The sequence below is a fragment of the Phyllobates terribilis genome, unplaced genomic scaffold (assembly GCF_046119375.1).
Source record: "Phyllobates terribilis strain yellow unplaced genomic scaffold, ASM4611937v1 Scaffold_40__1_contigs__length_11209783, whole genome shotgun sequence".
Classification (NCBI taxonomy): Eukaryota; Metazoa; Chordata; class Amphibia; order Anura; family Dendrobatidae; genus Phyllobates; species Phyllobates terribilis.
This window is the reverse complement of record NW_027362800.1, coordinates 5170386-5195248: the sequence shown is the minus strand read 5'-3', so window position 1 is coordinate 5195248 and position 24863 is coordinate 5170386. Positions and strand designations below refer to the sequence as shown.

The window sequence follows — 24863 nt, the reverse complement described above, 5'->3', positions numbered from 1 at the left end:
GCAGTTTCTAAAATCAGAAAGAATTGAATTCAATGCTTTTTGTTCATTTTGCTTGTTTGTCGGATTTTGGGATGGACTCTTTGGCTTTGCTTTTCTTCTCCTCATTGGATTTTTCATGTTAAAAGTTGCAGAAGCCAGATGACAAGCTCATTTTGGTTCAACTTCAGCAACTGTGCATTGCATTGCCATGTAATGTAATGTAATGCAATGCTATCTATCTAGCTCTCCCTCTATACTTCCTTTTGGATAAACAGACATATTAGGCAAGCATTTTGGAGCTTTCACCTAAATAACTACAGGTGGTGAGATAAGCTGCACAATATAATTGACCTTTCAGTATATTGTTGCACACACACCATCTATTTAGCAAATGCCCTTGTTATCAACAGCAGCCTTTTAAACTCACCTGAGCTAACAGGTATGTGAGCTGGTTACTCTGCTGCGCTTAAAATTTCTTTTTTGGTTTGCTACAATGCCTTTTCTGAAACGTTGTCTCCCTCTTCTGGAACACTGACTTCTTTCATTTAATGCCTGCAGACTATAAAAGAGAAACCAACCCAAAAAGTTTGGTTGATTAGTCTGTGGCATTCTTTTAAACTGTTGCTTATGGCGGTCTCTGTGAGCTTCTCAGTGACATTCAGCCATCCAGGTATCCCGCCTGCAGTAGACGGAATGTGGCAATGGAACGCTGGCTGCGCGTGTCATAATAGGCTCTGAGCCTTTATATACCTGCGCACAGCAGCAGCCACCTTCAGTCTGCTGCTGGACAGCCAGCAGCAGCAGCAGCAGGAGAGGTAATTAATCAGCAACCCTCCTGCTAAGGGTAGACAGCTGCTCGTTCCACCCCCCCCCCCCGCCTTAATTGGTTCTCCTCCCTTCCAACGGTGTTGAGGCGGGTGGGAACAGCCGGGGGTTGAGGGTACTGTGCTAAAAGAGGTGGAGTTATGCAGATCTAAAACGCGTGGATTGCAGCAGCAGCAAGCCGAAAAGTGCAGGCATGTGAGGGATCTAGAGGTTGACAGCATGTCTTCTTAACGGGAGTCCAGGTGGCCATCTCCACAAATGGACTTTTCAGAATCCTTGGGTGGCACCGTAGTCGGAAACCAATTCTGGTTATCGCTTCTCGGCCTTTTGGCTAAGATCAAGTGTAGTATCTGTTCTTATCAGTTTAATATCTGATACGTCCCCTATCTGGGGACCATATATTAAATGGATTTTTAGAACAGGGAGATGGAAAAAGAGCTTGCTCTGTCCACTCCACGCATTGACCTGGTATTGCAGTATCTCCAGGACCGGTGCACCCCTTCTTTAATGCAGTTTCTAAAATCAGAAAGAATTGAATTCAATGCTTTTTGTTCATTTTGCTTGTTTGTCGGATTTTGGGATGGACTCTTTGGCTTTGCTTTTCTTCTCCTCATTGGATTTTTCATGTTAAAAGTTGCAGAAGCCAGATGACAAGCTCATTTTGGTTCAACTTCAGCAACTGTGCATTGCATTGCCATGTAATGTAATGTAATGCAATGCTATCTATCTAGCTCTCCCTCTATACTTCCTTTTGGATAAACAGACATATTAGGCAAGCATTTTGGAGCTTTCACCTAAATAACTACAGGTGGTGAGATAAGCTGCACAATATAATTGACCTTTCAGTATATTGTTGCACACACACCATCTATTTAGCAAATGCCCTTGTTATCAACAGCAGCCTTTTAAACTCACCTGAGCTAACAGGTATGTGAGCTGGTTACTCTGCTGCGCTTAAAATTTCTTTTTTGGTTTGCTACAATGCCTTTTCTGAAACGTTGTCTCCCTCTGCTGGAACACTGACTTCTTTCATTTAATGCCTGCAGACTATAAAAGAGAAACCAACCCAAAAAGTTTGGTTGATTAGTCTGTGGCATTCTTTTAAACTGTTGCTTATGGCGGTCTCTGTGAGCTTCTCAGTGACATTCAGCCATCCAGGTATCCCGCCTGCAGTAGACGGAATGTGGCAATGGAACGCTGGCTGCGCGTGTCATAATAGGCTCTGAGCCTTTATATACCTGCGCACAGCAGCAGCCACCTTCAGTCTGCTGCTGGACAGCCAGCAGCAGCAGCAGGAGAGGTAATTAATCAGCAACCCTCCTGCTAAGGGTAGACAGCTGCTCGTTCCACCCCCCCCACCTTAATTGGTTCTCCTCCCTTCCAACGGTGTTGAGGCGGGTGGGAACAGCCGGGGGTTGAGGGTACTGTGCTAAAAGAGGTGGAGTTATGCAGATCTAAAACGCGTGGATTGCAGCAGCAGCAAGCCGAAAAGTGCAGGCATGTGAGGGATCTAGAGGTTGACAGCATGTCTTCTTAACGGGAGTCCAGGTGGCCATCTCCACAAATGGACTTTTCAGAATCCTTGGGTGGCACCGTAGTCGGAAACCAATTCTGGTTATCGCTTCTCGGCCTTTTGGCACGATCTATCAGGTTTACCTGTGTGGTCTTGCCTGTGAGGTGCTCTTGGTACCCTTTCTCTCGGCCTGCGGGGATCGTTCCTCTTCGGAGGGACTTAACCCCCCTGCTGCTATTGGGAGGAAGGATTAGTCCGGGAGCAACGGGAAGGGATCCCATGAAGGCTTGCGCCTTTCAGAGAGAAGAGTCGGTACGTTCCTGAGTGAAGGATGCCGGCAACGCTCACATATTCATCGGGTGATGCCCGGATGCGGAACACCGTGAGGATTGAAGTTGGAGCAGGATCGAGGACGGAGAAGAACTTGGACTACATCTGCCATAGGATTCTGCTTGGAGTTCTGGAGTTTCGGCGGGAAGACATATTCTGCTTCCAGGACAATGAGTACAAGGGGACTTACACCATCACCTTCAAGAGCCAGGGATGCTGTCACCAACTCGTACAAAAGGTAAATGAGAAAAACTACTTAGATGAATTGGATGGACTAACCTTTTGTCTCTTGTATGCCTATGACGAGATCCCTATCGTGGTGCATTTCCCGAACCCCTTTGTGGAAGCTGCAGACATCTCGACCTACCTTATCCGTTATTGTGATGATCTGAGATACCTGGGCACTGTGAAGAACGCGGTAGGCTTCTGGTGCGGCAAGAGGAGGTACATGGCCCGTCTAAAGAGGGACCCAAGCGGAGTGGGAGGAATGCTACACCCTCCCTCAACATTTGTGATCGGTAAGAGCAGAGGCTACTTATTTTACCCTGGAATGCCGGTATGTTGCAGGAACTGTGGACAAATGGGTCATACCCAAACGTCCTGCACGGGCAGGAAAGTAGACCGCTGCAATAATTGCAGCTGTTACGGACATTTAATGAAGGACTGTCCCGCTGGGAGGAAATGCAATCTTTGTGGTGAGGCGGGGCACATGTTCCGAGGATGCCCCAACAGGACCAGGACCAGGACCTACGCAGAAGCTGCATCTTCTGCAGCTGAGCCGATGCGCCCGCCAGTCTTCACTGGCGGGCCGGCGTCGGAGGGCGGTTCGAAGGGCGAGAAGGCTGGGATGGAGCAGGGAGCCGGAGGCCCCTCTGGGGCGGCCCCTGCATCGAAGTCCCTTAACGATGGGTGGACCTCGCATGGACCGGAGCGGAGGGGTCCTCCTTCTGGAAGGGTATCCTCCGTGTCGATGGTTCCCGATACCGATCCTGTTGGGCTGGAGGGTGGTGCCCCTGTGCGGTTGGCTACAGGGGACCACGCAGCGATGGCCTCAGGATCTTCCAGGGCGATTAGCCAGCCAGATGAGGGGGCTTTGCTTCTAGGTGGCGAACATCAGGGAATCTGTGTTGGTAATCTTATCCTGATGGACCAGTCTCTCCCCCTGGAGGAGGTGGAGGAAGAGGAGGACTGCACCAGTGACCTGGTGGAGTCTGCACTGAAAAAGAGACGGAATGTCGAAGCCCCAGCGTCTCCTGGAATGTGGCTGGGAACCGTGACCTACGAGGGGGCAACCGCCGGCTCACAGAATATCGAGTCGTTTGGGTCCTCTAGCCCGGATGTCCTGGAGCAATTTGACATACAGGGCTTTGAGTCAGGTGTCCTCATGGAAGATCCACCACCCTGACCTATGAATGCCCACATTAAGACTTGTCTCACTGAATGTGAGGTCATTAAAGAGCCCAGTTCGTAGGGCTGCTCTATTTAAGTACTTAGAAACCACTGACTTTGACATATGTTTATTACAGGAATGCGGGATACAACATGCACTAAATTATAATGACATCAAGACAGATTGGAGACTGGGGCCCTCCATCTGGTCTGGCTCCAATGACAACAAGTCAGCGGGGGTGGGCTTCCTCTGTCGTGGGAGAAATATTACTATAAATACTGTCACAGAAATAGTACCAGGCAGAGTGGTTTTAGTGCATTTTAAATTTAATGGTTTTACCCTACGTGTAATGAATGTTTATGCTTCCCCTGATAAGCAAGAGAGAATTAATTTATTTGGGATATTGCCATTGTACTGTACTGGGTCATCTCCCCTGATCGTAGGGGGTGATTTTAATTGTCTTTGTGCTAGTGAACAACGAGCGGGGGGTGACCCTTTACGCAAATTGGATAAGTCATGTCATCTATTGAAAGATTTTATAACTGATTTTAAATTATGCGATGCGTGGAGGTCACTTCTGCCGACGGACCCTGGTTATACGTGGTCCGGAAGAGGGGTGTCTTCCAGGATCGATTTTATTTTCCTATCAGATGATTTTAACCCTGTAAAATGTGTTTTAACATCAAATATATTTTCTGACCATAAGGGCTTGGAGGTGCACCTAGAATACCGGGATGAACAGAGGGTCAACAGGGGCCTCTGGCGTCTAAGTACTTACCTGCTGGAGGACCCTCTGATTCGACAAGACTTTGGTAAAGCCTATCAAGCCTGGCGGCGACAAAAACCTTCTGATGCCCCTATGGTAACCTGGTGGGAAAATTTGAAAAAAAAAGTCAGAATGTTTTTTATAAAAGCAGGGAGACGTAAAGCTAGAGAGAATAAAAGATGTTTTAGTGATCTTAACACCAAACTGCAAACACTTTTTAAATTCAAAGAGCTAGGGGTGGAGGTGGGAGATGATATTGCTAGCCTAAAAACTGAAATCCAGAACTGCATAGACACAAAGGGGAAAGAGATTATTTTTAACTCTAGAGTGCAGCACTTGGAGGAGGGGGAGAAGTGCTCTCGCTTCTTCTTCAAAAAAGTCATGGATAAAAGAGAAGTGATCACAAATCTAGAGGGTGAAACATCTATGCAGGGAATGTTGAATGCTACTTTTAACTTTTATAAGCATCTTTTTAGTAAAAAGTATATAGATGAGTCCTTTTTATCTGATGCTCTTAATGATCTCGATTTTAAGTTAAATTTTACAGACCAGGAGTTTTTAGAACGCGATATTGTTTTAGAGGAATTATTTTATGTTTTTAAAAGTTTCTCTAAGGGTAAAGCACCTGGGTGTGATGGACTACCTGTAGAATTTTACCTTACTTTTTGGGACATTTTAAAAGAGGACCTTTTTATGCTTTTTAAAGAAGTTTTTATTTCTGAACAGTTGCCATTTTCGTGGAGGAGAGGAGTGGTGTCTTTGATATATAAAAAAGGTGACCGCTGTACTCTAGCGAATTGGAGACCCATAACTCTCCTAAATGTTGATTACAAGGTACTTGCTAAGGTGGTTGCTGACCGGCTCAGGAGTGTCATTGCCAAACTGATCCGGCCTGAGCAGGTATGTAGTGTACCAGGCAGAAGTATTTCAGAGGTTTTAAACGTATTAAGGGATGTAATTTGGTATTCCAGAGACCGGGGTCAAAATGTAGCTCTTTTAGCCCTAGATTTTGAAAAAGCTTTCGATAGAGTCTCTCATAGATTTCTTTTTAGAGTTTTAAAAAGAATGGGTATCCCTAATATGCTTTTAAATTGTATTAAGATTTTATATAAAAATTGTTTTAGTCAAATTTCTCTTAATGGCTTTTTAACAGATGGAGTTCCCCTTGAGTCCGGAGTGAAGCAGGGATGCCCCTTGTCGCCCATCCTGTTCATCTGCGCCATGGAGCCCCTGCTGAGCGCAATAAGAAAAGACAAAGTGATTAGAGGGGTTCCTGTTCCTGGCGGAGGTGGCAGTGATGTGAGAGTCTTTGGCTACATGGATGACGTGACGGTTGTGTGCGTGGACCCTGCTTCCCTCCGGAGGGCGGTGTTGCGCATTGATTTTTTTTCCCAGGCATCCGGTTTTAAACTTAATTTAAATAAATCTGAATGTCTGACTTTGGGATCCTGGGACACCGCCCAACTCCCGCAGCTCACTATAAAACGAGACAATGTAAAAATTCTTGGAGTTGTTTTTAACGAGGAGAATGTGGGAACTCAAAGCTGGGAGAATGTCATAGAAAAAATGTCAAAGAAAATATCATTTTGGGGTTTGAGGTCCCTAACAATGGAGGGGAAAATTTTAATTATAAAATCAGTGTTGTTACCCCTCATACTGTATATAGCTATGGTGTACCCCCCCTCTGATGTTTTAATTAAAAAAATGACTAGGATGATCTTTATGTTTTTATGGAACTCCAAAATGGAAAAATTAAGGCGAGAAATAATGAGGAAGAATAAAATGAACGGCGGAAGGGATGTCCCCGACTTACATATTTATTTGTATTTAAATTATTTCTGCTTTTGTTTCAAACATTTTAATGGTAATAGTGCGCTAAGTTATTTTTTAAAATATACTTGTGGGATGATTTTTAAAAGATGGTTTAAGTTGTCGTTGAATTCCCCTGTTTTACTATGCCCCCCCAAACACCAAGCAATCTTAGAAAAGACTGTTCGATTTTATAGCCTTGGTGATTTTAATATGGACATTTTTAAAGACCGCAAGAAGCTTTTATCTTTTCTGAGGAGGAATGAAGATGTGACCCCCATAGTAAATTTCTCAGAAGAGAGATCGAAGCAAGTTTGGAAAAATGTCTTCGGGAAATTCTTAGCAAATGGACATAAGGATATTGCATGGATGGTGGTCCACCAGTGCCTCCCCACCAGAGAGTTTCAACACAGGAGAGGCCTGGTGGCCAGAGCAAAATGCCCCAGAGACTCATGTGTTGATGACGAAACCACCTTGCACCTTATGTGGAATTGCCCATTTGCACAGGAACTTTGGCACAAAGTTGGGATTCTTTTAAAATGGACTTGCGGTTTAAGAGATTTTAACCATGAATATGTTTTATATGGCCTTTTTAAATGTCCGACCCCTCAACAGTATTGTATATGTTGGTGTATGATTAACTGTTTTAAAGACGCCCTTTGGAAGGCACGCAATATTTTACTTTTTAAACGTGATGCTATTTCTGTGAAGGATTGTCTTAAAATTGCTTTTAGCCAGATGTATATTTATTACTTGAGGGATGTCAAATGTATTGGGAGAAGGGATGCCAATCGTATATGGGGTTTTTATGGGTGGAATTCTGTGTTTTAATAATGTACTGTTTGTGTTGTTGTTTTTGATTGTAAACCATCTTTTAAGCACTTAATAAAATATGTTGAAACCTGATCTGTTCTTATCAGTTTAATATCTGATACGTCCCCTATCTGGGGACCATATATTAAATGGATTTTTAGAACAGGGAGATGGAAAAAGAGCTTGCTCTGTCCACTCCACGCATTGACCTGGTATTGCAGTATCTCCAGGACCGGTGCACCCGTTCTTTAATGCAGTTTCTACAATCAGAAAGAATTGAATTCAATGCTTTTTGTTCATTTTGCTTGTTTGTCGGATTTTGGGATGGACTCTTTGGCTTTGCTTTTCTTCTCCTCATTGGATTTTTCATGTTAAAAGTTGCAGAAGCCAGATGACAAGCTCATTTTGGTTCAACTTCAGCAACTGTGCATTGCATTGCCATGTAATGTAATGTAATGCAATGCTATCTATCTAGCTCTCCCTCTATACTTCCTTTTGGATAAACAGACATATTAGGCAAGCATTTTGGAGCTTTCACCTAAATAACTACAGGTGGTGAGATAAGCTGCACAATATAATTGACCTTTCAGTATATTGTTGCACACACACCATCTATTTAGCAAATGCCCTTGTTATCAACAGCAGCCTTTTAAACTCACCTGAGCTAACAGGTATGTGAGCTGGTTACTCTGCTGCGCTTAAAATTTCTTTTTTGGTTTGCTACAATGCCTTTTCTGAAACGTTGTCTCCCTCTGCTGGAACACTGACTTCTTTCATTTAATGCCTGCAGACTATAAAAGAGAAACCAACCCAAAAAGTTTGGTTGATTAGTCTGTGGCATTCTTTTAAACTGTTGCTTATGGCGGTCTCTGTGAGCTTCTCAGTGACATTCAGCCATCCAGGTATCCCGCCTGCAGTAGACGGAATGTGGCAATGGAACGCTGGCTGCGCGTGTCATAATAGGCTCTGAGCCTTTATATACCTGCGCACAGCAGCAGCCACCTTCAGTCTGCTGCTGGAGAGCCAGCAGCAGCAGCAGCAGGAGAGGTAATTAATCAGCAACCCTCCTGCTAAGGGTAGACAGCTGCTCGTTCCACCCCCCCCCCGCCTTAATTGGTTCTCCTCCCTTCCAACGGTGTTGAGGCGGGTGGGAACAGCCGGGGGTTGAGGGTACTGTGCTAAAAGAGGTGGAGTTATGCAGATCTAAAACGCGTGGATTGCAGCAGCAGCAAGCCGAAAAGTGCAGGCATGTGAGGGATCTAGAGGTTGACAGCATGTCTTCTTAACGGGAGTCCAGGTGGCCATCTCCACAAATGGACTTTTCAGAATCCTTGGGTGGCACCGTAGTCGGAAACCAATTCTGGTTATCGCTTCTCGGCCTTTTGGCTAAGATCAAGTGTAGCATCTGTTCTTATCAGTTTAATATCTGATACGTCCCCTATCTGGGGACCATATATTAAATGGATTTTTAGAACAGGGAGATGGAAAAAGAGCTTGCTCTGTCCACTCCACGCATTGACCTGGTATTGCAGTATCTCCAGGACCGGTGCACCCCTTCTTTAATGCAGTTTCTAAAATCAGAAAGAATTGAATTCAATGCTTTTTGTTCATTTTGCTTGTTTGTCGGATTTTGGGATGGACTCTTTGGCTTTGCTTTTCTTCTCCTCATTGGATTTTTCATGTTAAAAGTTGCAGAAGCCAGATGACAAGCTCATTTTGGTTCAACTTCAGCAACTGTGCATTGCATTGCCATGTAATGTAATGTAATGCAATGCTATCTATCTAGCTCTCCCTCTATACTTCCTTTTGGATAAACAGACATATTAGGCAAGCATTTTGGAGCTTTCACCTAAATAACTACAGGTGGTGAGATAAGCTGCACAATATAATTGACCTTTCAGTATATTGTTGCACACACACCATCTATTTAGCAAATGCCCTTGTTATCAACAGCAGCCTTTTAAACTCACCTGAGCTAACAGGTATGTGAGCTGGTTACTCTGCTGCGCTTAAAATTTCTTTTTTGGTTTGCTACAATGCCTTTTCTGAAACGTTGTCTCCCTCTGCTGGAACACTGACTTCTTTCATTTAATGCCTGCAGACTATAAAAGAGAAACCAACCCAAAAAGTTTGGTTGATTAGTCTGTGGCATTCTTTTAAACTGTTGCTTATGGCGGTCTCTGTGAGCTTCTCAGTGACCTTCAGCCATCCAGGTATCCCGCCTGCAGTAGACGGAATGTGGCAATGGAACGCTGGCTGCGCGTGTCATAATAGGCTCTGAGCCTTTATATACCTGCGCACAGCAGCAGCCACCTTCAGTCTGCTGCTGGACAGCCAGCAGCAGCAGCAGCAGGAGAGGTAATTAATCAGCAACCCTCCTGCTAAGGGTAGACAGCTGCTCGTTCCACCCCCCCCCGCCTTAATTGGTTCTCCTCCCTTCCAACGGTGTTGAGGCGGGTGGGAACAGCCGGGGGTTGAGGGTACTGTGCTAAAAGAGGTGGAGTTATGCAGATCTAAAACGCGTGGATTGCAGCAGCAGCAAGCCGAAAAGTGCAGGCATGTGAGGGATGTAGAGGTTGACAGCATGTCTTCTTAACGGGAGTCCAGGTGGCCATCTCCACAAATGGACTTTTCAGAATCCTTGGGTGGCACCGTAGTCGGAAACCAATTCTGGTTATCGCTTCTCGGCCTTTTGGCTAAGATCAAGTGTAGTATCTGTTCTTATCAGTTTAATATCTGATACGTCCCCTATCTGGGGACCATATATTAAATGGATTTTTAGAACAGGGAGATGGAAAAAGAGCTTGCTCTGTCCACTCCACGCATTGACCTGGTATTGCAGTATCTCCAGGACCGGTGCACCCCTTCTTTAATGCAGTTTCTAAAATCAGAAAGAATTGAATTCAATGCTTTTTGTTCATTTTGCTTGTTTGTCGGATTTTGGGATGGACTCTTTGGCTTTGCTTTTCTTCTCCTCATTGGATTTTTCATGTTAAAAGTTGCAGAAGCCAGATGACAAGCTCATTTTGGTTCAACTTCAGCAACTGTGCATTGCATTGCCATGTAATGTAATGTAATGCAATGCTATCTATCTAGCTCTCCCTCTATACTTCCTTTTGGATAAACAGACATATTAGGCAAGCATTTTGGAGCTTTCACCTAAATAACTACAGGTGGTGAGATAAGCTGCACAATATAATTGACCTTTCAGTATATTGTTGCACACACACCATCTATTTAGCAAATGCCCTTGTTATCAACAGCAGCCTTTTAAACTCACCTGAGCTAACAGGTATGTGAGCTGGTTACTCTGCTGCGCTTAAAATTTCTTTTTTGGTTTGCTACAATGCCTTTTCTGAAACGTTGTCTCCCTCTGCTGGAACACTGACTTCTTTCATTTAATGCCTGCAGACTATAAAAGAGAAACCAACCCAAAAAGTTTGGTTGATTAGTCTGTGGCATTCTTTTAAACTGTTGCTTATGGCGGTCTCTGTGAGCTTCTCAGTGACATTCAGCCATCCAGGTATCCCGCCTGCAGTAGACGGAATGTGGCAATGGAACGCTGGCTGCGCGTGTCATAATAGGCTCTGAGCCTTTATATACCTGCGCACAGCAGCAGCCACCTTCAGTCTGCTGCTGGACAGCCAGCAGCAGCAGCAGCAGGAGAGGTAATTAATCAGCAACCCTCCTGCTAAGGGTAGACAGCTGCTCGTTCCACCCCCCCCCCCGCCTTAATTGGTTCTCCTCCCTTCCAACGGTGTTGAGGCGGGTGGGAACAGCCGGGGGTTGAGGGTACTGTGCTAAAAGAGGTGGAGTTATGCAGATCTAAAACGCGTGGATTGCAGCAGCAGCAAGCCGAAAAGTGCAGGCATGTGAGGGATGTAGAGGTTGACAGCATGTCTTCTTAACGGGAGTCCAGGTGGCCATCTCCACAAATGGACTTTTCAGAATCCTTGGGTGGCACCGTAGTCGGAAACCAATTCTGGTTATCGCTTCTCGGCCTTTTGGCTAAGATCAAGTGTAGTATCTGTTCTTATCAGTTTAATATCTGATACGTCCCCTATCTGGGGACCATATATTAAATGGATTTTTAGAACAGGGAGATGGAAAAAGAGCTTGCTCTGTCCACTCCACGCATTGACCTGGTATTGCAGTATCTCCAGGACCGGTGCACCCCTTCTTTAATGCAGTTTCTAAAATCAGAAAGAATTGAATTCAATGCTTTTTGTTCATTTTGCTTGTTTGTCGGATTTTGGGATGGACTCTTTGGCTTTGCTTTTCTTCTCCTCATTGGATTTTTCATGTTAAAAGTTGCAGAAGCCAGATGACAAGCTCATTTTGGTTCAACTTCAGCAACTGTGCATTGCATTGCCATGTAATGTAATGTAATGCAATGCTATCTATCTAGCTCTCCCTCTATACTTCCTTTTGGATAAACAGACATATTAGGCAAGCATTTTGGAGCTTTCACCTAAATAACTACAGGTGGTGAGATAAGCTGCACAATATAATTGACCTTTCAGTATATTGTTGCACACACACCATCTATTTAGCAAATGCCCTTGTTATCAACAGCAGCCTTTTAAACTCACCTGAGCTAACAGGTATCTGAGCTGGTTACTCTGCTGCGCTTAAAATTTCTTTTTTGGTTTGCTACAATGCCTTTTCTGAAACGTTGTCTCCCTCTGCTGGAACACTGACTTCTTTCATTTAATGCCTGCAGACTATAAAAGAGAAACCAACCCAAAAAGTTTGGTTGATTAGTCTGTGGCATTCTTTTAAACTGTTGCTTATGGCGGTCTCTGTGAGCTTCTCAGTGACATTCAGCCATCCAGGTATCCCGCCTGCAGTAGACGGAATGTGGCAATGGAACGCTGGCTGCGCGTGTCATAATAGGCTCTGAGCCTTTATATACCTGCGCACAGCAGCAGCCACCTTCAGTCTGCTGCTGGAGAGCCAGCAGCAGCAGCAGCAGGAGAGGTAATTAATCAGCAACCCTCCTGCTAAGGGTAGACAGCTGCTCGTTCCACCCCCCCCCCCGCCTTAATTGGTTCTCCTCCCTTCCAACGGTGTTGAGGCGGGTGGGAACAGCCGGGGGTTGAGGGTACTGTGCTAAAAGAGGTGGAGTTATGCAGATCTAAAACGCGTGGATTGCAGCAGCAGCAAGCCGAAAAGTGCAGGCATGTGAGGGATCTAGAGGTTGACAGCATGTCTTCTTAACGGGAGTCCAGGTGGCCATCTCCACAAATGGACTTTTCAGAATCCTTGGGTGGCACCGTAGTCGGAAACCAATTCTGGTTATCGCTTCTCGGCCTTTTGGCTAAGATCAAGTGTAGTATTTGTTCTTATCAGTTTAATATCTGATACGTCCCCTATCTGGGGACCATATATTAAATGGATTTTTAGAACAGGGAGATGGAAAAAGAGCTTGCTCTGTCCACTCCACGCATTGACCTGGTATTGCAGTATCTCCAGGACCGGTGCACCCCTTCTTTAATGCAGTTTCTAAAATCAGAAAGAATTGAATTCAATGCTTTTTGTTCATTTTGCTTGTTTGTCGGATTTTGGGATGGACTCTTTGGCTTTGCTTTTCTTCTCCTCATTGGATTTTTCATGTTAAAAGTTGCAGAAGCCAGATGACAAGCTCATTTTGGTTCAACTTCAGCAACTGTGCATTGCATTGCCATGTAATGTAATGTAATGCAATGCTATCTATCTAGCTCTCCCTCTATACTTCCTTTTGGATAAACAGACATATTAGGCAAGCATTTTGGAGCTTTCACCTAAATAACTACAGGTGGTGAGATAAGCTGCACAATATAATTGACCTTTCAGTATATTGTTGCACACACACCATCTATTTAGCAAATGCCCTTGTTATCAACAGCAGCCTTTTAAACTCACCTGAGCTAACAGGTATGTGAGCTGGTTACTCTGCTGCGCTTAAAATTTCTTTTTTGGTTTGCTACAATGCCTTTTCTGAAACGTTGTCTCCCTCTGCTGGAACACTGACTTCTTTCATTTAATGCCTGCAGACTATAAAAGAGAAACCAACCCAAAAAGTTTGGTTGATTAGTCTGTGGCATTCTTTTAAACTGTTGCTTATGGCGGTCTCTGTGAGCTTCTCAGTGACATTCAGCCATCCAGGTATCCCGCCTGCAGTAGACGGAATGTGGCAATGGAACGCTGGCTGCGCGTGTCATAATAGGCTCTGAGCCTTTATATACCTGCGCACAGCAGCAGCCACCTTCAGTCTGCTGCTGGAGAGCCAGCAGCAGCAGCAGCAGGAGAGGTAATTAATCAGCAACCCTCCTGCTAAGGGTAGACAGCTGCTCGTTCCACCCCCCCCCCCCGCCTTAATTGGTTCTCCTCCCTTCCAACGGTGTTGAGGCGGGTGGGAACAGCCGGGGGTTGAGGGTACTGTGCTAAAAGAGGTGGAGTTATGCAGATCTAAAACGCGTGGATTGCAGCAGCAGCAAGCCGAAAAGTGCAGGCATGTGAGGGATCTAGAGGTTGACAGCATGTCTTCTTAACGGGAGTCCAGGTGGCCATCTCCACAAATGGACTTTTCAGAATCCTTGGGTGGCACCGTAGTCGGAAACCAATTCTGGTTATCGCTTCTCGGCCTTTTGGCTAAGATCAAGTGTAGTATCTGTTCTTATCAGTTTAATATCTGATACGTCCCCTATCTGGGGACCATATATTAAATGGATTTTTAGAACAGGGAGATGGAAAAAGAGCTTGCTCTGTCCACTCCACGCATTGACCTGGTATTGCAGTATCTCCAGGACCGGTGCACCCCTTCTTTAATGCAGTTTCTAAAATCAGAAAGAATTGAATTCAATGCTTTTTGTTCATTTTGCTTGTTTGTCGGATTTTGGGATGGACTCTTTGGCTTTGCTTTTCTTCTCCTCATTGGATTTTTCATGTTAAAAGTTGCAGAAGCCAGATGACAAGCTCATTTTGGTTCAACTTCAGCAACTGTGCATTGCATTGCCATGTAATGTAATGTAATGCAATGCTATCTATCTAGCTCTCCCTCTATACTTCCTTTTGGATAAACAGACATATTAGGCAAGCATTTTGGAGCTTTCACCTAAATAACTACAGGTGGTGAGATAAGCTGCACAATATAATTGACCTTTCAGTATATTGTTGCACACACACCATCTATTTAGCAAATGCCCTTGTTATCAACAGCAGCCTTTTAAACTCACCTGAGCTAACAGGTATGTGAGCTGGTTACTCTGCTGCGCTTAAAATTTCTTTTTTGGTTTGCTACAATGCCTTTTCTGAAACGTTGTCTCCCTCTGCTGGAACACTGACTTCTTTCATTTAATGCCTGCAGACTATAAAAGAGAAACCAACCCAAAAAGTTTGGTTGATTAGTCTGTGGCATTCTTTTAAACTGTTGCTTATGGCGGTCTCTGTGAGCTTCTCAGTGACATTCAGCCATCCAGGTATCCCGCCTGCAGTAGACGGAATGTGGCAATGGAACGCTGGCTGCGCGTGTCATAATAGGCTCTGAGCCTTTATATACCTGCGCACAGCAGCAGCCACCTTCAGTCTGCTGCTGGACAGCCAGCAGCAGCAGGAAAGGTAATTAATCAGCAACCCTCCTGCTAAGGGTAGACAGCTGCTCGTTCCACCCCCCCCCCCGCCTTAATTGGTTCTCCTCCCTTCCAACGGTGTTGAGGCGGGTGGGAACAGCCGGGGGTTGAGGGTACTGTGCTAAAAGAGGTGGAGTTATGCAGATCTAAAACGCGTGGATTGCAGCAGCAGCAAGCCGAAAAGTGCAGGCATGTGAGGGATCTAGAGGTTGACAGCATGTCTTCTTAACGGGAGTCCAGGTGGCCATCTCCACAAATGGACTTTTCAGAATCCTTGGGTGGCACCGTAGTCGGAAACCAATTCTGGTTATCGCTTCTCGGCCTTTTGGCTAAGATCAAGTGTAGTATCTGTTCTTATCAGTTTAATATCTGATACGTCCCCTATCTGGGGACCATATATTAAATGGATTTTTAGAACAGGGAGATGGAAAAAGAGCTTGCTCTGTCCACTCCACGCATTGACCTGGTATTGCAGTATCTCCAGGACCGATGCACCCCTTCTTTAATGCAGTTTCTAAAATCAGAAAGAATTGAATTCAATGCTTTTTGTTCATTTTGCTTGTTTGTCGGATTTTGGGATGGACTCTTTGGCTTTGCTTTTCTTCTCCTCATTGGATTTTTCATGTTAAAAGTTGCAGAAGCCAGATGACAAGCTCATTTTGGTTCAACTTCAGCAACTGTGCATTGCATTGCCATGTAATGTAATGTAATGCAATGCTATCTATCTAGCTCTCCCTCTATACTTCCTTTTGGATAAACAGACATATTAGGCAAGCATTTTGGAGCTTTCACCTAAATAACTACAGGTGGTGAGATAAGCTGCACAATATAATTGACCTTTCAGTATATTGTTGCACACACACCATCTATTTAGCAAATGCCCTTGTTATCAACAGCAGCCTTTTAAACTCACCTGAGCTAACAGGTATGTGAGCTGGTTACTCTGCTGCGCTTAAAATTTCTTTTTTGGTTTGCTACAATGCCTTTTCTGAAACGTTGTCTCCCTCTGCTGGAACACTGACTTCTTTCATTTAATGCCTGCAGACTATAAAAGAGAAACCAACCCAAAAAGTTTGGTTGATTAGTCTGTGGCATTCTTTTAAACTGTTGCTTATGGCGGTCTCTGTGAGCTTCTCAGTGACATTCAGCCATCCAGGTATCCCGCCTGCAGTAGACGGAATGTGGCAATGGAACGCTGGCTGCGCGTGTCATAATAGGCTCTGAGCCTTTATATACCTGCGCACAGCAGCAGCCACCTTCAGTCTGCTGCTGGACAGCCAGCAGCAGCAGGAGAGGTAATTAATCAGCAACCCTCCTGCTAAGGGTAGACAGCTGCTCGTTCCACCCCCCCCCCCCGCCTTAATTGGTTCTCCTCCCTTCCAACGGTGTTGAGGCGGGTGGGAACAGCCGGGGGTTGAGGGTACTGTGCTAAAAGAGGTGGAGTTATGCAGATCTAAAACGCGTGGATTGCAGCAGCAGCAAGCCGAAAAGTGCAGGCATGTGAGGGATCTAGAGGTTGACAGCATGTCTTCTTAACGGAGTCCAGGTGGCCATCTCCACAAATGGACTTTTCAGAATCCTTGGGTGGCACCGTAGTCGGAAACCAATTCTGGTTATCGCTTCTCGGCCTTTTGGCTAAGATCAAGTGTAGTATCTGTTCTTATCAGTTTAATATCTGATACGTCCCCTATCTGGGGACCATATATTAAATGGATTTTTAGAACAGGGAGATGGAAAAAGAGCTTGCTCTGTCCACTCCACGCATTGACCTGGTATTGCAGTATCTCCAGGACCGGTGCACCCCTTCTTTAATGCAGTTTCTAAAATCAGAAAGAATTGAATTCAATGCTTTTTGATCATTTTGCTTGTTTGTCGGATTTTGGGATGGACTCTTTGGCTTTGCTTTTCTTCTCCTCATTGGATTTTTCATGTTAAAAGTTGCAGAAGCCAGATGACAAGCTCATTTTGGTTCAACTTCAGCAACTGTGCATTGCATTGCCATGTAATGTAATGTAATGCAATGCTATCTATCTAGCTCTCCCTCTATACTTCCTTTTGGATAAACAGACATATTAGGCAAGCATTTTGGAGCTTTCACTTAAATAACTACAGGTGGTGAGATAAGCTGCACAATATAATTGACCTTTCAGTATATTGTTGCACACACACCATCTATTTAGCAAATGCCCTTGTTATCAACAGCAGCCTTTTAAACTCACCTGAGCTAACAGGTATGTGAGCTGGTTACTCTGCTGCGCTTAAAATTTCTTTTTTGGTTTGCTACAATGCCTTTTCTGAAACGTTGTCTCCCTCTGCTGGAACACTGACTTCTTTCATTTAATGCCTGCAGACTATAAAAGAGAAACCAACCCAAAAAGTTTGGTTGATTAGTCTGTGGCATTCTTTTAAACTGTTGCTTATGGCGGTCTCTGTGAGCTTCTCAGTGACATTCAGCCATCCAGGTATCCCGCCTGCAGTAGACGGAATGTGGCAATGGAACGCTGGCTGCGCGTGTCATAATAGGCTCTGAGCCTTTATATACCTGCGCACAGCAGCAGCCACCTTCAGTCTGCTGCTGGACAGCCAGCAGCAGCAGCAGCAGGAGAGGTAATTAATCAGCAACCCTCCTGCTAAGGGTAGACAGCTGCTCGTTCCACCCCCCCCCCCCGCCTTAATTGGTTCTCCTCCCTTCCAACGCTGTTGAGGCGGGTGGGAACAGCCGGGGGTTGAGGGTACTGTGCTAAAAGAGGTGGAGTTATGCAGATCTAAAACGCGTGGATTGCAGCAGCAGCAAGCCGAAAAGTGCAGGCATGTGAGGGATCTAGAGGTTGACAGCATGTCTTCTTAACGGGAGTCCAGGTGGCCATCTCCACAAATGGACTTTTCAGAATCCTTGGGTGGCACCGTAGTCGGAAACCAATTCTGGTTATCGCTTCTCGGCCTTTTGGCTAAGATCAAGTGTAGTATCTGTTCTTATCAGTTTAATATCTGATACGTCCCCTATCTGGGGACCATATATTAAATGGATTTTTAGAACAGGGAGATGGAAAAAGAGCTTGCTCTGTCCACTCCACGCATTGACCTGGTATTGCAGTATCTCCAGGACCGGTGCACCCCTTCTTTAATGCAGTTTCTAAAATCAGAAAGAATTGAATTCAATGCTTTTTGATCATTTTGCTTGTTTGTCGGATTTTGGGATGGACTCTTTGGCTTTGCTTTTCTTCTCCTCATTGGATTTTTCATGTTAAAAGTTGCAGAAGCCAGATGACAAGCTCATTTTGGTTCAACTTCAGCAACTGTGCATTGCATTGCCATGTAATGTAATGTAATGCAATGCTATCTATCTAGCTCTCCCTCTATACTTCCTTTTGGATAAACAGACATATTAGGCAAGCATTTTGGAGCTTTCACCTAAATAACTACAGGTGGTGAGATAAGCTGCACAATATAATTGACCTTTCAGTATATTGTTGCACACACACCATCTATTTAGCAAATGCCCTTGTTATCAACAGCAGCCTTTTAAACTCACCTGAGCTAACAGGTATGTGAGCTGGTTACTCTGCTGCGCTTAAAATTTCTTTTTTGGTTTGCTACAATGCCTTTTCTGAAACGTTGTCTCCCTCTGCTGGAACACTGACTTCTTTCATTTAATGCCTGCAGACTATAAAAGAGAAACCAACCCAAAAAGTTTGGTTGATTAGTCTGTGGCATTCTTTTAAACTGTTGCTTATGGCGGTCTCTGTGAGCTTCTCAGTGACATTCAGCCATCCAGGTATCCCGCCTGCAGTAGACGGAATGTGGCAATGGAACGCTGGCTGCGCGTGTCATAATAGGCTCTGAGCCTTTATATACCTGCGCACAGCAGCAGCCACCTTCAGTCTGCTGCTGGACAGCCAGCAGCAGCAGCAGCAGGAGAGGTAATTAATCAGCAACCCTCCTGCTAAGGGTAGACAGCTGCTCGTTCCACCCCCCCCCCCCGCCTTAATTGGTTCTCCTCCCTTCCAACGCTGTTGAGGCGGGTGGGAACAGCCGGGGGTTGAGGGTACTGTGCTAAAAGAGGTGGAGTTATGCAGATCTAAAACGCGTGGATTGCAGCAGCAGCAAGCCGAAAAGTGCAGGCATGTGAGGGATCTAGAGGTTGACAGCATGTCTTCTTAACGGGAGTCCAGGTGGCCATCTCCACAAATGGACTTTTCAGAATCCTTGGGTGGCACCGTAGTCGGAAACCAATTCTGGTTATTGCTTCTCGGCCTTTTGGCTAAGATCAAGTGTAGTATCTGTTCTTATCAGTTTAATATCTGATACGTCCCCTATCTGGGGACCATATATTAAATGGATTTTTAGAACAGGGAGATGGAAAAAGAGCTTGCTCTGTCCACTCCACGCATTGACCTGGTATTGCAGTATCTCCAGGACCGGTGCACCCCTTCTTTAATGCAGTTTCTAAAATCAGAAAGAATTGAATTCAATGCTTTTTGTTCATTTTGCTTGTTTGTCGGATTTTGGGATGGACTCTTTGGCTTTGCTTTTCTTTTCCTCATTGGATTTTTCATGTTAAAAGTTGCAGAAGCCAGATGACAAGCTCATTTTGGTTCAACTTCAGCAACTGTGCATTGCATTGCCATGTAATGTAATGTAATGCAATGCTATCTATCTAGCTCTCCCTCTATACTTCCTTTTGGATAAACAGACATATTAGGCAAGCATTTTGGAGCTTTCACCTAAATAACTACAGGTGGTGAGATAAGCTGCACAATATAATTGACCTTTCAGTATATTGTTGCACACACACTATCTATTTAGCAAATGCCCTTGTTATCAACAGCAGCCTTTTAAACTCACCTGAGCTAACAGGTATGTGAGCTGGTTACTCTGCTGCGCTTAAAATTTCTTTTTTGGTTTGCTACAATGCCTTTTCTGAAACGTTGTCTCCCTCTGCTGGAACACTGACTTCTTTCATTTAATGCCTGCAGACTATAAAAGAGAAACCAACCCAAAAAGTTTGGTTGATTAGTCTGTGGCATTCTTTTAAACTGTTGCTTATGGCGGTCTCTGTGAGCTTCTCAGTGACATTCAGCCATCCAGGTATCCCGCCTGCAGTAGACGGAATGTGGCAATGGAACGCTGGCTGCGCGTGTCATAATAGGCTCTGAGCCTTTATATACCTGCGCACAGCAGCAGCCACCTTCAGTCTGCTGCTGGACAGCCAGCAGCAGCAGCAGCAGGAGAGGTAATTAATCAGCAACCCTCCTGCTAAGGGTAGACAGCTGCTCGTTCCACCCCCCCCCCGCCTTAATTGGTTCTCCTCCCTTCCAACGGTGTTGAGGCGGGTGGGAACAGCCGGGGGTTGAGGGTACTGTGCTAAAAGAGGTGGAGTTATGCAGATCTAAAACGCGTGGATTGCAGCAGCAGCAAGCCGAAAAGTGCAGGCATGTGAGGGATCTAGAGGTTGACAGCATGTCTTCTTAACGGGAGTCCAGGTGGCCATCTCCACAAATGGACTTTTCAGAATCCTTGGGTGGCACCGTAGTCGGAAACCAATTCTGGTTATCGCTTCTCGGCCTTTTGGCTAAGATCAAGTGTAGTATCTGTTCTTATCAGTTTAATATCTGATACGTCCCCTATCTGGGGACCATATATTAAATGGATTTTTAGAACAGGGAGATGGAAAAAGAGCTTGCTCTGTCCACTCCACGCATTGACCTGGTATTGCAGTATCTCCAGGACCGGTGCACCCCTTCTTTAATGCAGTTTCTAAAATCAGAAAGAATTGAATTCAATGCTTTTTGTTCATTTTGCTTGTTTGTCGGATTTTGGGATGGACTCTTTGACTTTGCTTTTCTTCTCCTCATTGGATTTTTCATGTTAAAAGTTGCAGAAGCCAGATGACAAGCTCATTTTGGTTCAACTTCAGCAACTGTGCATTGCATTGCCATGTAATGTAATGTAATGCAATGCTATCTATCTAGCTCTCCCTCTATACTTCCTTTTGGATAAACAGACATATTAGGCAAGCATTTTGGAGCTTTCACCTAAATAACTACAGGTGGTGAGATAAGCTGCACAATATAATTGACCTTTCAGTATATTGTTGCACACACACCATCTATTTAGCAAATGCCCTTGTTATCAACAGCAGCCTTTTAAACTCACCTGAGCTAACAGGTATGTGAGCTGGTTACTCTGCTGCGCTTAAAATTTCTTTTTTGGTTTGCTACAATGCCTTTTCTGAAACGTTGTCTCCCTCTGCTGGAACACTGACTTCTTTCATTTAATGCCTGCAGACTATAAAAGAGAAACCAACCCAAAAAGTTTGGTTGATTAGTCTGTGGCATTCTTTTAAACTGTTGCTTATGGCGGTCTCTGTGAGCTTCTCAGTGACATTCAGCCATCCAGGTATCCCGCCTGCAGTAGACGGAATGTGGCAATGGAACGCTGGCTGCGCGTGTCATAATAGGCTCTGAGCCTTTATATACCTGCGCACAGCAGCAGCCACCTTCAGTCTGCTGCTGGACAGCCAGCAGCAGCAGCAGCAGGAGAGGTAATTAATCAGCAACCCTCCTGCTAAGGGTAGACAGCTGCTCGTTCCACCCCCCCCCCCCCCCGCCTTAATTGGTTCTCCTCCCTTCCAACGGTGTTGAGGCGGGTGGGAACAGCCGGGGGTTGAGGGTACTGTGCTAAAAGAGGTGGAGTTATGCAGATCTAAAATGCGTGGATTGCAGCAGCAGCAAGCCGAAAAGTGCAGGCATGTGAGGGATCTAGAGGTTGACAGCATGTCTTCTTAACGGGAGTCCAGGTGGCCATCTCCACAAATGGACTTTTCAGAATCCTTGGGTGGCACCGTAGTCGGAAACCAATTCTGGTTATCGCTTCTCGGCCTTTTGGCTAAGATCAAGTGTAGTATCTGTTCTTATCAGTTTAATATCTGATACGTCCCCTATCTGGGGACCATATATTAAATGGATTTTTAGAACAGGGAGATGGAAAAAGAGCTTGCTCTGTCCACTCCACGCATTGACCTGGTATTGCAGTATCTCCAGGACCGGTGCACCCCTTCTTTAATGCAGTTTCTAAAATCAGAAAGAATTGAATTCAATGCTTTTTGTTCATTTTGCTTGTTTGTCGGATTTTGGGATGGACTCTTTGACTTTGCTTTTCTTCTCCTCATTGGATTTTTCATGTTAAAAGTTGCAGAAGCCAGATGACAAGCTCATTTTGGTTCAACTTCAGCAACTGTGCATTGCATTGCCATGTAATGTAATGTAATGCAATGCTATCTATCTAGCTCTCCCTCTATACTTCCTTTTGGATAAACAGACATATTAGGCAAGCATTTTGGAGCTTTCACCTAAATAACTACAGGTGGTGAGATAAGCTGCACAATATAATTGACCTTTCAGTATATTGTTGCACACACACCATCTATTTAGCAAATGCCCTTGTTATCAACAGCAGCCTTTTAAACTCACCTGAGCTAACAGGTATGTGAGCTGGTTACTCTGCTGCGCTTAAAATTTCTTTTTTGGTTTGCTACAATGCCTTTTCTGAAACGTTGTCTCCCTCTGCTGGAACACTGACTTCTTTCATTTAATGCCTGCAGACTATAAAAGAGAAACCAACCCAAAAAGTTTGGTTGATTAGTCTGTGGCATTCTTTTAAACTGTTGCTTATGGCGGTCTCTGTGAGCTTCTCAGTGACATTCAGCCATCCAGGTATCCCGCCTGCAGTAGACGGAATGTGGCAATGGAACGCTGGCTGCGCGTGTCATAATAGGCTCTGAGCCTTTATATACCTGCGCACAGCAGCAGCCACCTTCAGTCTGCTGCTGGACAGCCAGCAGCAGCAGCAGCAGGAGAGGTAATTAATCAGCAACCCTCCTGCTAAGGGTAGACAGCTGCTCGTTCCACCCCCCCCCCCGCCTTAATTGGTTCTCCTCCCTTCCAACGGTGTTGAGGCGGGTGGGAACAGCCGGGGGTTGAGGGTACTGTGCTAAAAGAGGTGGAGTTATGCAGATCTAAAACGCGTGGATTGCAGCAGCAGCAAGCCGAAAAGTGCAGGCATGTGAGGGATCTAGAGGTTGACAGCATGTCTTCTTAACGGGAGTCCAGGTGGCCATCTCCACAAATGGACTTTTCAGAATCCTTGGGTGGCACCGTAGTCGGAAACCAATTCTGGTTATCGCTTCTCGGCCTTTTGGCTAAGATCAAGTGTAGTATCTGTTCTTATCAGTTTAATATCTGATACGTCCCCTATCTGGGGACCATATATTAAATGGATTTTTAGAACAGGGAGATGGAAAAAGAGCTTGCTCTGTCCACTCCACGCATTGACCTGGTATTGCAGTATCTCCAGGACCGGTGCACCCCTTCTTTAATGCAGTTTCTAAAATCAGAAAGAATTGAATTCAATGCTTTTTGTTCATTTTGCTTGTTTGTCGGATTTTGGGATGGACTCTTTGGCTTTGCTTTTCTTCTCCTCATTGGATTTTTCATGTTAAAAGTTGCAGAAGCCAGATGACAAGCTCATTTTGGTTCAACTTCAGCAACTGTGCATTGCATTGCCATGTAATGTAATGTAATGCAATGCTATCTATCTAGCTCTCCCTCTATACTTCCTTTTGGATAAACAGACATATTAGGCAAGCATTTTGGAGCTTTCACCTAAATAACTACAGGTGGTGAGATAAGCTGCACAATATAATTGACCTTTCAGTATATTGTTGCACACACACCATCTATTTAGCAAATGCCCTTGTTATCAACAGCAGCCTTTTAAACTCACCTGAGCTAACAGGTATGTGAGCTGGTTACTCTGCTGCGCTTAAAATTTCTTTTTTGGTTTGCTACAATGCCTTTTCTGAAACGTTGTCTCCCTCTGCTGGAACACTGACTTCTTTCATTTAATGCCTGCAGACTATAAAAGAGAAACCAACCCAAAAAGTTTGGTTGATTAGTCTGTGGCATTCTTTTAAACTGTTGCTTATGGCGGTCTCTGTGAGCTTCTCAGTGACATTCAGCCATCCAGGTATCCCGCCTGCAGTAGACGGAATGTGGCAATGGAACGCTGGCTGCGCGTGTCATAATAGGCTCTGAGCCTTTATATACCTGCGCACAGCAGCAGCCACCTTCAGTCTGCTGCTGGACAGCCAGCAGCAGCAGCAGCAGGAGAGGTAATTAATCAGCAACCCTCCTGCTAAGGGTAGACAGCTGCTCGTTCCACCCCCCCCCCCCGCCTTAATTGGTTCTCCTCCCTTCCAACGGTGTTGAGGCGGGTGGGAACAGCCGGGGGTTGAGGGTACTGTGCTAAAAGAGGTGGAGTTATGCAGATCTAAAACGCGTGGATTGCAGCAGCAGCAAGCCGAAAAGTGCAGGCATGTGAGGGATCTAGAGGTTGACAGCATGTCTTCTTAACGGGAGTCCAGGTGGCCATCTCCACAAATGGACTTTTCAGAATCCTTGGGTGGCACCGTAGTCGGAAACCAATTCTGGTTATCGCTTCTCGGCCTTTTGGCTAAGATCAAGTGTAGTATCTGTTCTTATCAGTTTAATATCTGATACGTCCCCTATCTGGGGACCATATATTAAATGGATTTTTAGAACAGGGAGATGGAAAAAGAGCTTGCTCTGTCCACTCCACGCATTGACCTGGTATTGCAGTATCTCCAGGACCGGTGCACCCCTTCTTTAATGCAGTTTCTAAAATCAGAAAGAATTGAATTCAATGCTTTTTGTTCATTTTGCTTGTTTCTCGGATTTTGGGATGGACTCTTTGGCTTTGCTTTTCTTCTCCTCATTGGATTTTTCATGTTAAAAGTTGCAGAAGCCA

General features: G+C 45.0%; 15 non-coding genes across 15 annotated transcripts; all 15 read left to right on the top strand.

Moving 5' to 3' along the window:
• The first annotated feature begins 1115 nt into the window (after nt 1–1115).
• Nucleotides 1116–1306, top strand: LOC141187829 (U2 spliceosomal RNA). Its single transcript, XR_012261977.1, has one exon. It is a non-coding gene; the product is annotated as a U2 spliceosomal RNA (small nuclear RNA).
• A 6173-nt stretch (nt 1307–7479) lies between these two features.
• On the top strand, nt 7480–7671 carry LOC141185841 (U2 spliceosomal RNA). Its single transcript, XR_012260446.1, has one exon. It is a non-coding gene; the product is annotated as a U2 spliceosomal RNA (small nuclear RNA).
• Nucleotides 7672–8791: 1120 nt separating this feature from the next.
• LOC141184748 (U2 spliceosomal RNA) lies at nt 8792–8982 on the top strand. The gene has a single exon (XR_012259474.1). It is a non-coding gene; the product is annotated as a U2 spliceosomal RNA (small nuclear RNA).
• Nucleotides 8983–10101: 1119 nt separating this feature from the next.
• Nucleotides 10102–10292, top strand: LOC141187828 (U2 spliceosomal RNA). The gene has a single exon (XR_012261976.1). It is a non-coding gene; the product is annotated as a U2 spliceosomal RNA (small nuclear RNA).
• A 1121-nt stretch (nt 10293–11413) lies between these two features.
• Nucleotides 11414–11604, top strand: LOC141187826 (U2 spliceosomal RNA). The gene has a single exon (XR_012261975.1). It is a non-coding gene; the product is annotated as a U2 spliceosomal RNA (small nuclear RNA).
• A 1121-nt stretch (nt 11605–12725) lies between these two features.
• LOC141184845 (U2 spliceosomal RNA) lies at nt 12726–12916 on the top strand. The gene has a single exon (XR_012259562.1). It is a non-coding gene; the product is annotated as a U2 spliceosomal RNA (small nuclear RNA).
• Nucleotides 12917–14038: 1122 nt separating this feature from the next.
• LOC141187825 (U2 spliceosomal RNA) lies at nt 14039–14229 on the top strand. The gene has a single exon (XR_012261974.1). It is a non-coding gene; the product is annotated as a U2 spliceosomal RNA (small nuclear RNA).
• Nucleotides 14230–15344: 1115 nt separating this feature from the next.
• LOC141191275 (U2 spliceosomal RNA) lies at nt 15345–15535 on the top strand. The gene has a single exon (XR_012265273.1). It is a non-coding gene; the product is annotated as a U2 spliceosomal RNA (small nuclear RNA).
• Nucleotides 15536–16650: 1115 nt separating this feature from the next.
• On the top strand, nt 16651–16841 carry LOC141187824 (U2 spliceosomal RNA). The gene has a single exon (XR_012261973.1). It is a non-coding gene; the product is annotated as a U2 spliceosomal RNA (small nuclear RNA).
• Nucleotides 16842–17963: 1122 nt separating this feature from the next.
• On the top strand, nt 17964–18154 carry LOC141187823 (U2 spliceosomal RNA). The gene has a single exon (XR_012261972.1). It is a non-coding gene; the product is annotated as a U2 spliceosomal RNA (small nuclear RNA).
• A 1122-nt stretch (nt 18155–19276) lies between these two features.
• Nucleotides 19277–19467, top strand: LOC141191327 (U2 spliceosomal RNA). Its single transcript, XR_012265324.1, has one exon. It is a non-coding gene; the product is annotated as a U2 spliceosomal RNA (small nuclear RNA).
• A 1120-nt stretch (nt 19468–20587) lies between these two features.
• Nucleotides 20588–20778, top strand: LOC141187822 (U2 spliceosomal RNA). The gene has a single exon (XR_012261971.1). It is a non-coding gene; the product is annotated as a U2 spliceosomal RNA (small nuclear RNA).
• Nucleotides 20779–21903: 1125 nt separating this feature from the next.
• Nucleotides 21904–22094, top strand: LOC141187821 (U2 spliceosomal RNA). The gene has a single exon (XR_012261970.1). It is a non-coding gene; the product is annotated as a U2 spliceosomal RNA (small nuclear RNA).
• Nucleotides 22095–23215: 1121 nt separating this feature from the next.
• LOC141187820 (U2 spliceosomal RNA) lies at nt 23216–23406 on the top strand. Its single transcript, XR_012261969.1, has one exon. It is a non-coding gene; the product is annotated as a U2 spliceosomal RNA (small nuclear RNA).
• Nucleotides 23407–24528: 1122 nt separating this feature from the next.
• LOC141187819 (U2 spliceosomal RNA) lies at nt 24529–24719 on the top strand. The gene has a single exon (XR_012261968.1). It is a non-coding gene; the product is annotated as a U2 spliceosomal RNA (small nuclear RNA).
• The last annotated feature ends 144 nt before the right edge of the window (nt 24720–24863 follow it).